At 45.8% G+C, this 11,475-nt stretch overlaps 1 pseudogene; it reads right to left on the bottom strand.

The window, feature by feature from the left end:
• Nucleotides 1-5,094: 5,094 nt before the first annotated feature.
• LOC118985397 (dipeptidase 2-like) lies at nt 5,095-10,156 on the bottom strand (annotated as a pseudogene).
• Nucleotides 10,157-11,475: the final 1,319 nt, after the last annotated feature.

Here is an 11,475-nt window from a genome sequence, read left to right on the forward strand (position 1 = left end):
GTACTATTTCAGAAATATGTACACAGCCCTGTTTTAAAATAAAGAACAGTTTGAGTAGCTCTGTGAGGTCTGTGTAGGCTTAAGGCATGCAGGATGAATGTCCAACAGGTGTGGGGAAATGTCCATTTGCCATTCAGCAATACACGGTGCACTAACTGAACGGCCGAAACACATAAGCATTGACCACTGTTTGATTCACAGAATAAGCCATTAAACTGTACACTGCCTCACTGCCTACCTCTTACAGTGATTGGCCTCTATGTACTAGAATTGAACGTCCAAATTCTCCTTTCAACCCTTGTCCTCTACAGGATATTTTGCTAATACTCCAACCTCATGTCAAGACTGCTCAAACTGGGATTGCTATTTGCCTCATATTGCTGTTTACCCCTTCTCTCTCAAGTTAGGTATAGACACAACTATAAAAAGAAAGTGATTGTTGAGGAAGCAAATAAAAATATGACCTCATAGCCTGAGTGTAAAATAAAACCTTGAAAAAACAGATACTTTTAAGGGAGCCAAAAGGGTTATCTGAGATCAAAGTGGGATTTATCACCACTCTCTCCTATGTTTTCCCCATTGTCACAGCTTCAGAAAGATCTCTGTGTTTGCCAGACTGCTTCACTCCCAGGTACTGGAAAGCAATTGCTGTGTTTCTAGTGACAGTCCTATACATAAGCTCTGAAAGACAAAAGGAAATAAGGAAACACCAGTCTTTCCATAGCAATGACATGCAGCAACATGGGCTTCCATAATTTTTTTTGACTAGGAGTTCCACTGCAAAATGTTTGCCTTGGTGCTGCAGACAACTGCATCAGTGGGGTTTCTCATAGCTCCTGCTCTGGGCAGTGACAATAAATACGTCAGCCAAAGTATTTCGTATTTATGGCTTAAGTATCATTTGTACATTGATTCAGCTGTGTTATCACAAAAGCACCTCAAACTCATATGGCTAAACGTGAACACAAGAATTGGCCAGTTTGTTCTTAAAATTAGATGCAATGATGTGTGAGGCGCTAGCTGACATTATGTAGAGCAGACAAATCATCCACCTGAGCTTCCTCAGTCAACTGACAGAACAATGAGATAATAGCATGGTTCTTGTCTTAGCCACTAACACAGTTGTTGTCTTAAGCCCTATACAGTTGTTGGGGCTGGCAAATCTGGAATTTATAGAGCAAGCCAGCAGGCCGAGGATTCAGGTAGGAGTTGACGTTGCATGCAGTCTTGAGCCTGAAATCTGCAGGGCAGCCCAACAGGCTGTAATCTCAGGCAGGGTTTCTGTGTTGCAATCTTGAGACAGATTTGTTTTTTTGGAAAACTTCATCCTTTGCTCTGAAGAACTTCACCCGAATGGGTGAGGCCTACCTGCATGATAAAAGATAATCTGTTTTACACAGAGTATACTGATTTAAATGTTAATCATATCTAAAAAATATACCTGTACAGAGTTATCTATACTCTTTAACCAAATAACTGGGCCCCATAACCATCACGGGCCCCCCCTTTTAAACTTGAGAATGATACACACCTGTTTTAACCATTTTAAGTTTCAAAATAAAGATAATAACAAGGTCTGCAGAGCAGGACATAACTATCCTCTGTACAACAAAAACAGGCCAACTCCCCAGAAGAAGATGCAAAATCTTTGGGTTATGTTCCCTTTTCTACTTCATATCCTATAACTTAAATATTATGATAAAGTTAATGATACTTAAATTATAGTAAAGTTAGTATATCTTATGTTATATGATAAGGAGATAAGAGAAAGAAAACTATATTTTATCTCTCTGGCTATCTGCGTGTGTGTGTGCATTGACACACACACACATCTGTAATAAAATGAGATTGAAATACTTAGAACAATCATAGACCTCCTTTCTGTAACAGGTCATGTGATTGTAGCTGGAATTTATTATGTTTTTTTTCTATTACTTATTCTATATTCCCTTTGCCTTCATTGAGCATCTCAGTTGGGCATGGTTGCTTATTTACCTAGCAAGTAACTGGAACCTGCATTTCTACCTGGATTGGGTTGTTGAAGGTTTGCATTAACATATTGCATGGTAGTACTAAGACATTTGATAGGACATTTTGCATTTACCTTTTATTTAACTTCGTTTACCTCTATTTACCTCTTATTTCCCTTTATTGTGAACTAGCCATCCAACTTACCCTTGGCAGTCAGAATCTATCATCCCGGCCAGAACAAGAATTCCTTTATTTGCCTGCTGACTCAGAGGAATGAGTTGCTCAAAGTGACTGAGTAACATGTCTTAGCTTCCAGATTGATGGAGTCATTGTTGTGCTGACTGGTGGAGGCTTTCCTCCTTTTGGACCATCGCCTCTGGACAAGCAGAGTATAAGGTCCCAGGAACAGAGAGCAAAAACTTTGCTAATGAATCACAAATGGTAATAGGGAGTAGTAATACTGTCATTTATACACTGATCTTTGGACCCATGAACCCTGACTATGAGAGAAATGGCACCACATACTGATGCTGCCATTGCACAAACAAAAACAGGTATCACAACGAATGGGGAAATACTACAATAAATCTATAGAAATGAGAAGTAGGAAAGAGATACCTGCTCTCCTCACTATTAGCCAATAGTGTGTGTATTATAAATGAAATAATCATAATAGGAAACTAATACAGGTGCAGGCTGGGAAAGAGACATTAATGAGTCAGGGCCACATGCATGGGAGACACTTTTTCACATAACTTACTTATGGAATCAGGGCCTGTTAGGGTCCAATTACAGACATACCACTTCCATTTGAGGATGGAACGCTGTTATGCACACCCAAATTATAGAAAACATTCAGTTAATGACAGAAAGCTCAAATTGCATGGTAATTTAGGGGCCTACAGGTAAACAGTGTCTTAAGGCCTAGAAGCAAGCCAAAAGCTGTTTCTCAAAAAGAGAGCAGTTACACATACAGGACAGCAGGGCTTTGCTCCCAAATGATAAGGATCTGCATTGCAAACCAACTACAGATGCCTGCAGATACATCCAAAGAGAATCTTTATGTGCCTCCAACTTTATGCAGCATTAGACCTGCTGGGTCATACACACATGGTACAGAAGTTTCCAGAGCAGCCTGCGCCTGGTGCAGAACCTCCTTTGGTACTGGACCCCACTCAGAACTACTAGGTTTTAGATCAATTGGTAAATACGCCGTGTTAGCACACCCAAGAAAGGACTAGGTTGCTTCCATAATCCAAGAGGTTTGCTAGACGTTGTGTCTTTTTCTTGGTTTTAGGAGGGGTCAGATGCAGAAAATTACCCTTCACCCTAGAGTACATTCAGGAAAGATTGGTTTTAAGGAACTGGCTTACATAATTATGACTGAGGACACTGGCAAGTCTTCAATTTTTAGGGTGGGCTGGTGGGCTGGAATTTAAGTAAAACTTGATGTTATGTTACAGTCTGTGTCCGAAATCTGCAGTGCAGCCTGGCCGGCTGGATTCTCAGTCAGGGTTCCTGTGTTTCAATCGTGAGGCAGAACTGCTTCTTGAGGATGCCTTAGTCTTCACTCTTAAGGCCTGCAGTTGATTAGACTCGGTCCGTCTGTATTATGGAGGGTAATCTATTTTACTTAGAGTCAATGGGTCTAAATGTTAATCACATCCAAAGAACTCCTCCATGGCCACGTCCAGACTGCTGCTCGACCAAACAACTGGGTACCATAATGTAGCCAAGTTGACATGTTAAATTAATCATCACAGTTGATAAAAAACATACCAAATTAATTTGATACGTTTGCGAACAGATTTCTAGATCAAATGGTGAAACTGGCAGCTGGTTTTATTTAGTTTTATATGATAAGGCAGAGATAAGAGAGTAGAACGAAAGAAGGAACTATTTTGTTTTCAGAACTGAAAACATATTTATGTTCCTTCATTTTTGAAGAATATTTTCACTGCACAGAATTCAACATTGGTAGTTACTTACATTCATCAGGTTAATGTAATTTTGTAAAATGTGAGTGCTTTTAGTATGATTTTTTTTGTCTTTAGCTCCTGAAAGTTTGACTTTGAAATGCACAGTTTGGGGTCATTATAAATAGTACTGCTATAGGCCCGGCTGATGTAGCTCAGTGGGTAGAGTGCGGGCCTGCGAATAAAAGGATCGAGGTTCAATTCCCAGTCAGGACACATGCCTGGGTTGCAGGCCAGTTCCCAGCAGGGGACGCACGAGAGGCAACCATGCATTGATATTTCTCTTCCTCTCTCCTTCTCTTCGCCTCTGAAGATAAATAAAATATAAAAAATAGTACTGCTATAAATATTATTTCATATGCCTTTGGGGGAGTATATGTGTGCATTCCTCTTAGATACATAGCTGGGGTGAAATTGCTCAGTCATAGAGCATGCATAGACTATTATTATTAATTATTATTTTTATTAGCCATTAGCCATTATCATCTTGATTATTAACTATGATCATTAACATTTAATGTATTAACTCAATTTTGGCTATTATTAGTGCAGTCCCTATTACTATTAATAGCCTGGGAGTAAGAAGGTGTGGTTGCTTGAAGTAGCCTGTGCCTCTCAGAGGAAATCACTGGGAGGCCAGAAAGGGAGGGCCCGTATCTGGGGCAGTCCTGCCACTGAAGGGCTGTGGACCACTATGTGGCCTGATATTCTGGGCTCTATTCAAATAGAAACAAGGGTCATTTGTGACCCAGGCAGGTTCCTTACTTGGGAATGTGAGCTAGAATCCCCTGAAAGATCCCCAGGTGGTAGTTAGTGGGTCAGGATGGGAACTGAGGTGAGCTACTCAGAGGGAACCCAGAGCAGGTCCACCCTCATGCACACAGTTCACCCACTGTCTTCTTCCAATGCTGAGCCTGATCACCTGGATTTTCTCAGGCTACTACCAACAGATCTTCCTTGAGTATCTGGTGGCTGAACTGTAGGGTGGCCACACACTGCCAACACTGGGAGCCTGTGCCATCAGACCCTCCACAGAGAAGGACACTCATGCCCGATTCCAGTCTAAAATATTTATTTTCAGAAAATGTTTGTGCCTGTGTGAAGGAAGAACTTTGTGGGTGTGCACAGCTGCCAAGGATTTGCTGGGTCACCAGAGCCATAGGATGACAATTGGGAAGGCAGCAATAATTGTGAGACTTGGGGCCATGTCGGGGGATAATTTTGAGAATGACTTCTTATGTGACAACTTGGGTGTTGAAAGCACAGGTGTCCCAGTTAGTTTCTGCTCTGGAGCCAGATACTGTCTCTGATGCAGCTACAGGAGGAAGGAGCAGGAAGAGCTGCCCAGGTGCTTATAAGGAGACTCATCCTCTATGGGCCTTTGCCCCTTGTTTTCCTCACATACCTGGAGGCAGCTGCGGGTGGACAGCAGCCCCCACGGACACACCTGCTCAGACTCCTGAGCTACTCTCTGCCCCTCCCAGAACGCTTGTTCCACCTGCCTGTTCCACCGAAACAGGTTTCCCCACAGGACACCCTGGACTTCTTCCTCATTCAAGCCTCCACTCAGCGACTCCTCTACCAGTACTGGGTATGTGAATATGTCTTCCAGCCCCTCAGAGAAACTGAATGGCAGCCAGGCAACCAGCTATTGGGTCCCAGACCTGTTCCCTGGGCTTGAGTCAGAACCATAGCCCTATGTGCCCAGGGTCCACCGAATCCCAGCCCTGGTCAGACATGGGAAATGGAGACTGGGAGAGAGAGAACAATTCATCCCTGCTCTTTATCTTTCAGAATCAAAACCTCCTTGAATATTCACCATACTCAGTTGAATTGTACTACTAAGATCCATGCCTTTCACTGAATGCAAAATTTTTCCTCCATGTATAAAAAGAAAAGCTTTTAAAGAACTGGGTTGAACCCCTGCATGCACAGACCCAACTACAAGCAAAGAACATGGCCGGTGTGTACCAGACTTTGCTAAGAGTCTGCTCAGAGGCAGTGGGTCTGCAGACACTGGGGATGGATGCACATGCTGGGCAGATGAGCCCTATCTAGCAGCTTAGTCAAATATAATGGCCTGGAGTAGGGTCAATGGGCCACAGAGAGCCTAGGAAGCAGACCCTGGAAGGGGCAGTGCCATGTGGGCCAGCAGACCTGAGGCTGTGGTTAAGGCCCAAAGGCCATGAGAATCACACTTTGGTGGGCATGGGGGCTGTGAAGACCCCACTGCTGCACAGTCAGCCCCAGACAAACTATAGGAAGTGCTCACTGGCTGGCGCCATCAATCTCTGCCAATACTGATGAACTTGAATCCAATGGCAGCCCTGATGTGGCCAAATTGATCAGGGGGGTGGAGAGTCAGCAATATGGGCTTCCAGGGCAAGCATGAGGAGTGGGGAGTAGCCTCTGCTGATTCTTTTTCTTCCAGCCCGTGGGCCACACAGGCCAACTATTTCATGGCCTGGCACCCAGTGTGCCAACTTGAGGGCCCTGACCCTTGACCTGCTGTGATCCCAGCTGGCTCTAGACTGGGCTTCAGATTGGGAGTAGATCCTAAAACCACTGGCTTGGGCCATTTCACATGAGGATTTACCCTGCCTCAAGTCTCCTTGAGAGGCCCCGGGTGCTCCTTTCCGTGTGTGTGAAGAATGAGAGAGCACAACTGACGAAGACCACAGAGACCTAAGGGGCTTCCCAGTCTCTTGGCCAGAGGCAGGGGCTTTGGGAGCCAGTACAGGGACAGAGGTGCCCAGGCTTCACGTCCAACTGCCTCCCTTACAGCCATCAGTATTGCACTACCCACTCTGCGACTCCAGTCCTGTGTAGCCCCAAGGTGCTGTGTACTGTCCATTTTGAGGGGTTTTTTGGAGGAAGGCTGTATCTACTGCCAATGGGTGGGTCAAATGCGTTGGCTTTTCTGAGGTTCCCCACGTCAAAGCTTCAGGTCCAAAGCAGAACTGCTCACAGAACTCAGGGTGGGGATTATCTTGACAGAGTGGACACATTGGCTAACAGATCACACTGCAGCACCCCCACGAACAAAGACACCAGCACGGTGCCACCTTTCTTTTTCTGTATTTGTGAACATATGGATACTCAGCTCCCTCCATGCCCAGCACAACCAACTGCCTGTTCACCCTCTGGGCTCCTTTGAGGTCAAAGGAGACTTCGTCTCTCTGGTTTGTGTGAATGAAGGAGACAGCCCTGGTTTGGGTGGTGTCTTGGCCCTGGGTTTGAAGATTTCGAGGAGAATTTACCACCTACAACCCTGCACTGGGCTCAAGAGCTCAGGTAGGTGAACTGTGAGCTTGTGGAGCAGATGTTCAGCCTGGGGTGTGCGGAAGTTGAGCAAGCTGAGGCTCAGGTTCAAGGGCTCCTGGTTTGAACCTCTTGCTTTAGGTTCAAGGACCAAGGCAGTCTCTCACCAGAATGTGCAGGATATCATCAAGAATGTTCTGTGCATTCCTGCATACCTCCTGGGCAGCTGAGTGGGAGATCTCAGCTCTCTCACCATGCCACGGTGTCTGAGATGTGGGAGAAACCTGCCATTATGCCCAGGGGATTCATGTCCACCACCACCTTCAGCAGGGGCAGGTTGGAGAAAAGGAATCAGGAGTAAACATGTATGTGCATTTATTTGTAGGGAACAAGTGAGGTGTGTACTGTCCATTTTGGGTTTTTTGGGGGGAGAGGAGGTTGTGTCTACTGTCAAGTTGTAACTCAGTCAAGTTCCCCACAACACCCCACCAGGCTGCCTCGTTCTGAAGTCACAAGATGCAGCTCAGAATAGGAGGCCCACACTGATGAGGTCAGCTTGCTCCAAGGTGAGGTGCAAAGCATCCTGTTCCTGGGTCTGGCGTGAGATGTAGGCTGACCAGACCTGGGGGAAGGCTGGGGATTGGCTTTGGCATGGACTGCTGTGGAGCTCCTCCCTTCCCAGTCTCCACAGCGCACACAGCACCCAGTGGGCCCAGAGGCCACAGGAACAGTTTGTTCCATGGTACCCGGATGCCCACCAACCTGGTTCACTATGGCCCAGGCACTCCTTAGCACCATGTCATGGCACTGTTTTGGGTCACTCTAGTAACTGAGTTCCACATGACTAACTTATTGTAGTCTCTAGAGCTCCCATATCCTGCCACTCGCCCACTTCCTAGGAGCCAGTATAACCTTGAGTGTTCCTGTGACACCTGTGTCCCCTGTAGCCCATCTCTAAGACTATTGAGGCTGGTCTGACCATGGATGAAATTGTGCAAGTAAACATCCTGCAGCAGTGGTGGTAAAACTGCCTCAGGACCAAAGGCGAGTCATTGTAGCTGGAAGGAGGTCAAGGCAAGGTCAGGTCAGGGACAAATGGGTAGACTCCTTTAGGCCTGGGCCAGCCCAAGCATTCCCCACCCCACCCCATCACACAGGCTATACTAGGACCCTCTGAGGCTAGGTCTAGGCCATTCCCACCAGGGAGGAGGTGACAGAGTAGGCTATTTGACAGGAAAGAAATGAATCAGGGCAGCTGAGCCTTCAATCACAGCAACATCTGTCCCAGAGCTGCTGGCTGACTTGCTGGCCAGGGTCCACCCTCCCTCAGTGTGGAAATCCCTGCCTGGTCGAGATCAGAAGTATAGGGCCCAAAGAAAGGCCTGACACTTAGTTTTTGCTGCTACACTCATCTTATCCTGTGGCTCTTCTGGCTCTGATTGTCCCAGAAACTTCAAGATGTAAGTTCTTGTCCTGCTCGGCAGACCTCACTCCATTCCCAGACTCAAACCCTCACCCTAGCTGTCTCCTCCAACAACTGCAACCCATACACCCTCACCCCCCCCACACACACACATACATAAGGGATGTGCCTTATCACAGAAGTTGAGAGGATTCTGGGATTGTGCCCAAACTCTTTCATCCCCAGACTCTCAAGTTTCTGCTCTGAACCTTGGCAACCCCTGGAGTTGCTCCATCTTTGTAACCTTCTCAGGTAATAGGAGTGACCAGTACAGGAACAGTGACCTAAATCTGAGCACTGAGGTTCCTAGAAACCTGCCCCCAAAAGAAATGAGCCAAATTCTTCCAGAGCGATTGGAAGTCCTGGGCGTGTAGAGGGCGGAAGTGTTCCTAGCTTGGGCATATTTGAGGAATCGTGCACTTGATGTTGCCCAATGCCTATTAGCCAGGAAAAAGAGAAAATTGAAGGCCCTGTATGGGAGGTGAGTCTACTCCCTGCCTATCTACCACAGCCAGAAGGTTTTCTAGGCAGCCCACTACAGAATGAGAGTCTTGCAGGGCTCTGCTCTAAGTGGCTTGTGCACCCAAACTCAAACCGGAATCTCTTCTCTCCCCTTCTCCAACCCCGGATTGCTGGACAGCAGCCCACACACCCGCTCGTGCAGCTGAGTGGAGAGAAAATCTTGGATTTGCTGGTCTCCAGTCCAAAACTGTGCATTTGGTGGATAAACAGGAAGCAGGACCTGTAAAGAATGAAGAAGAGAAGGTCAGAGAGTCCAGACAAATAAATGGGAGCTACTAATAAAGGCATGAGAAGGGAAGATTTAGCTTTCTGAGGTTTTTTAGTTTTCTTTCAGGGACAAAATGTTTAACATCCCAGAACTTGGGGGAAACTCTTCCAACAAAGACAGGTTGTGCTTAGCCAGAGAAGGTAGACAACATATTTGTAGATTAGCCAGGCACCAGATTTTCTGCAGCATTCTTCTTCAATCCTTAGGTAGGCTAGCAATCTTCACAATGGCCTTGAGATGGCCCTTCAGAGCTGATCACAGAAATGTAGACACACCCAGAGTCATATATACTCAGGAGCACGTGAGTACTCACATCCAATGACAAGCACATTTGGGGCTTATGAAACAGCAATGTTACTTCCGGCAATTTATCCGAAGAAACTTGAAACATCCCAGACCTAGACCCATCCTAGACCGTTTCCCATGGTCTCAGGCAACCCCTTGCTTTGGCTGCTCCCTACTCCTCCCAGTGATCTGACCAGGTATCTCTGCCTGGTGAGTCTGGGGGGTGCTGTATCCTATTTCCTCCTTTCCACTCTTTAAAATATATTCTTTTTATTTTAAATTACACTTGACGTACAATAGTAGTTTCGTTTCCGGTGTGATTAGACGTTTATAAACCTTACACATTAATCCTCTTCATAAGTCTGGTACCTGTGTAACACCACACAGAGTTATTACACTATTACTGACCATGTTCCATAATGCACTTTACATCTCCTTGGCTAAGTTTAAAACTGGCAATTTCTTACTTAATCCCTTCAGTTTTTTTAACCTACGCCCCCAACCCCCCCATCTGATAATCAGATTAATTAACTAATCATCAATTAATTCTCTGTATCTATGAGTTTTGTGTGTGAGTGTGTGTTTTAGGTTCCACATGAAGTGAATTATATGGTGCTTGTCTTTCTCTGACTGACTTACATCACTTGGCATACTAACCTCTCAGTCCATCCGTTGTCGTTGCAAATGGCAAGATTTTAATTATTTTTTTCTGGTAGAGTAACATTCAATTGCACACCTGTACCACCTTTTCTCAATCCATTTGTGTATCCATGGAAACTAGTCTTTTGACTGAAGCTTTTAAGCAATTAATATTTAAAGTAATTTTTGATAAGAATGCAAGCTGTGTGGGGGGAGGGTCAACAAAGTGTCAATGACTTCTGCCCGCACTTTTGTCTCAGAGAAAGCTGCTCCTCCAGCCCTCACTCTGGTCACACAATGCACTTCCTGCCTGCGTGTCCCTGGCACTTTTCAAGCTGCTGCCCCAACAACGGAGCTCAGAGCAAGTGAGTCTGTCAGTGAGTAAATTTGCGCACTGGCCCCTTAGGGGAAGCACCTGGCACACCAGCAAGCAGCCCTCTCTTTCCCTCAGCCACAATCCCTGCTGGTTTGCACAACCAGAAGTTACAGAGAATTCTCTTCCTGGCACAGGACCCTGGGCTGAGGAGCTTCCAACAAAGCTGGGACCCCCTGCTCCTAGAGTGGGGGGCGCACCAAGGCCCAGGTATCTCCCCACCACCATTTCTTGACTGCCACACTGTGAGTGTGGGTCTGCTCCTTCCGCATCTCCAACCCACCTACCAGTATCAATGTGAGCTCTTCTGAATATCCTTAATTCTATACGACTCCTGTTTAGCTCTTTTTCAGGCTGGTCTCAAGAGGGTTGAGGGTGATGTTCTGCAGTTTATTTAGAATTTTGCTGTAGTACCAGGGGAAGGTGAGCACAGCATTTACCTACCCTGCCATCTCAACCGAAAGTTCTTCCTTGCAATTTACTTATAAAATAAGAAGTCATATCCTTTGTCCTTTAGTTTTGTTTTGGAATTTGCTGAATGCGTCGCATAGTGTCATTTCCCATGTTTGTCTGCCCTTCGAATTTTCTGCAAACTAGTAGCTATGAGAAGCTTTTAAAAGCACACATGCCCAGAACCTATCCTACAAATGTTTTCAGCGAGACTGGTGTGAGTTCTGGGAGGCCCTTATTTTCCTAGACTCCCTAGGTGAGTCTGAGT

This window comes from Sturnira hondurensis, unplaced genomic scaffold (genome assembly GCF_014824575.4).
Source record: "Sturnira hondurensis isolate 20B ecotype Veracruz unplaced genomic scaffold, ASM1482457v3 Scaffold0000648, whole genome shotgun sequence".
Taxonomy (NCBI): Eukaryota; Metazoa; Chordata; class Mammalia; order Chiroptera; family Phyllostomidae; genus Sturnira; species Sturnira hondurensis.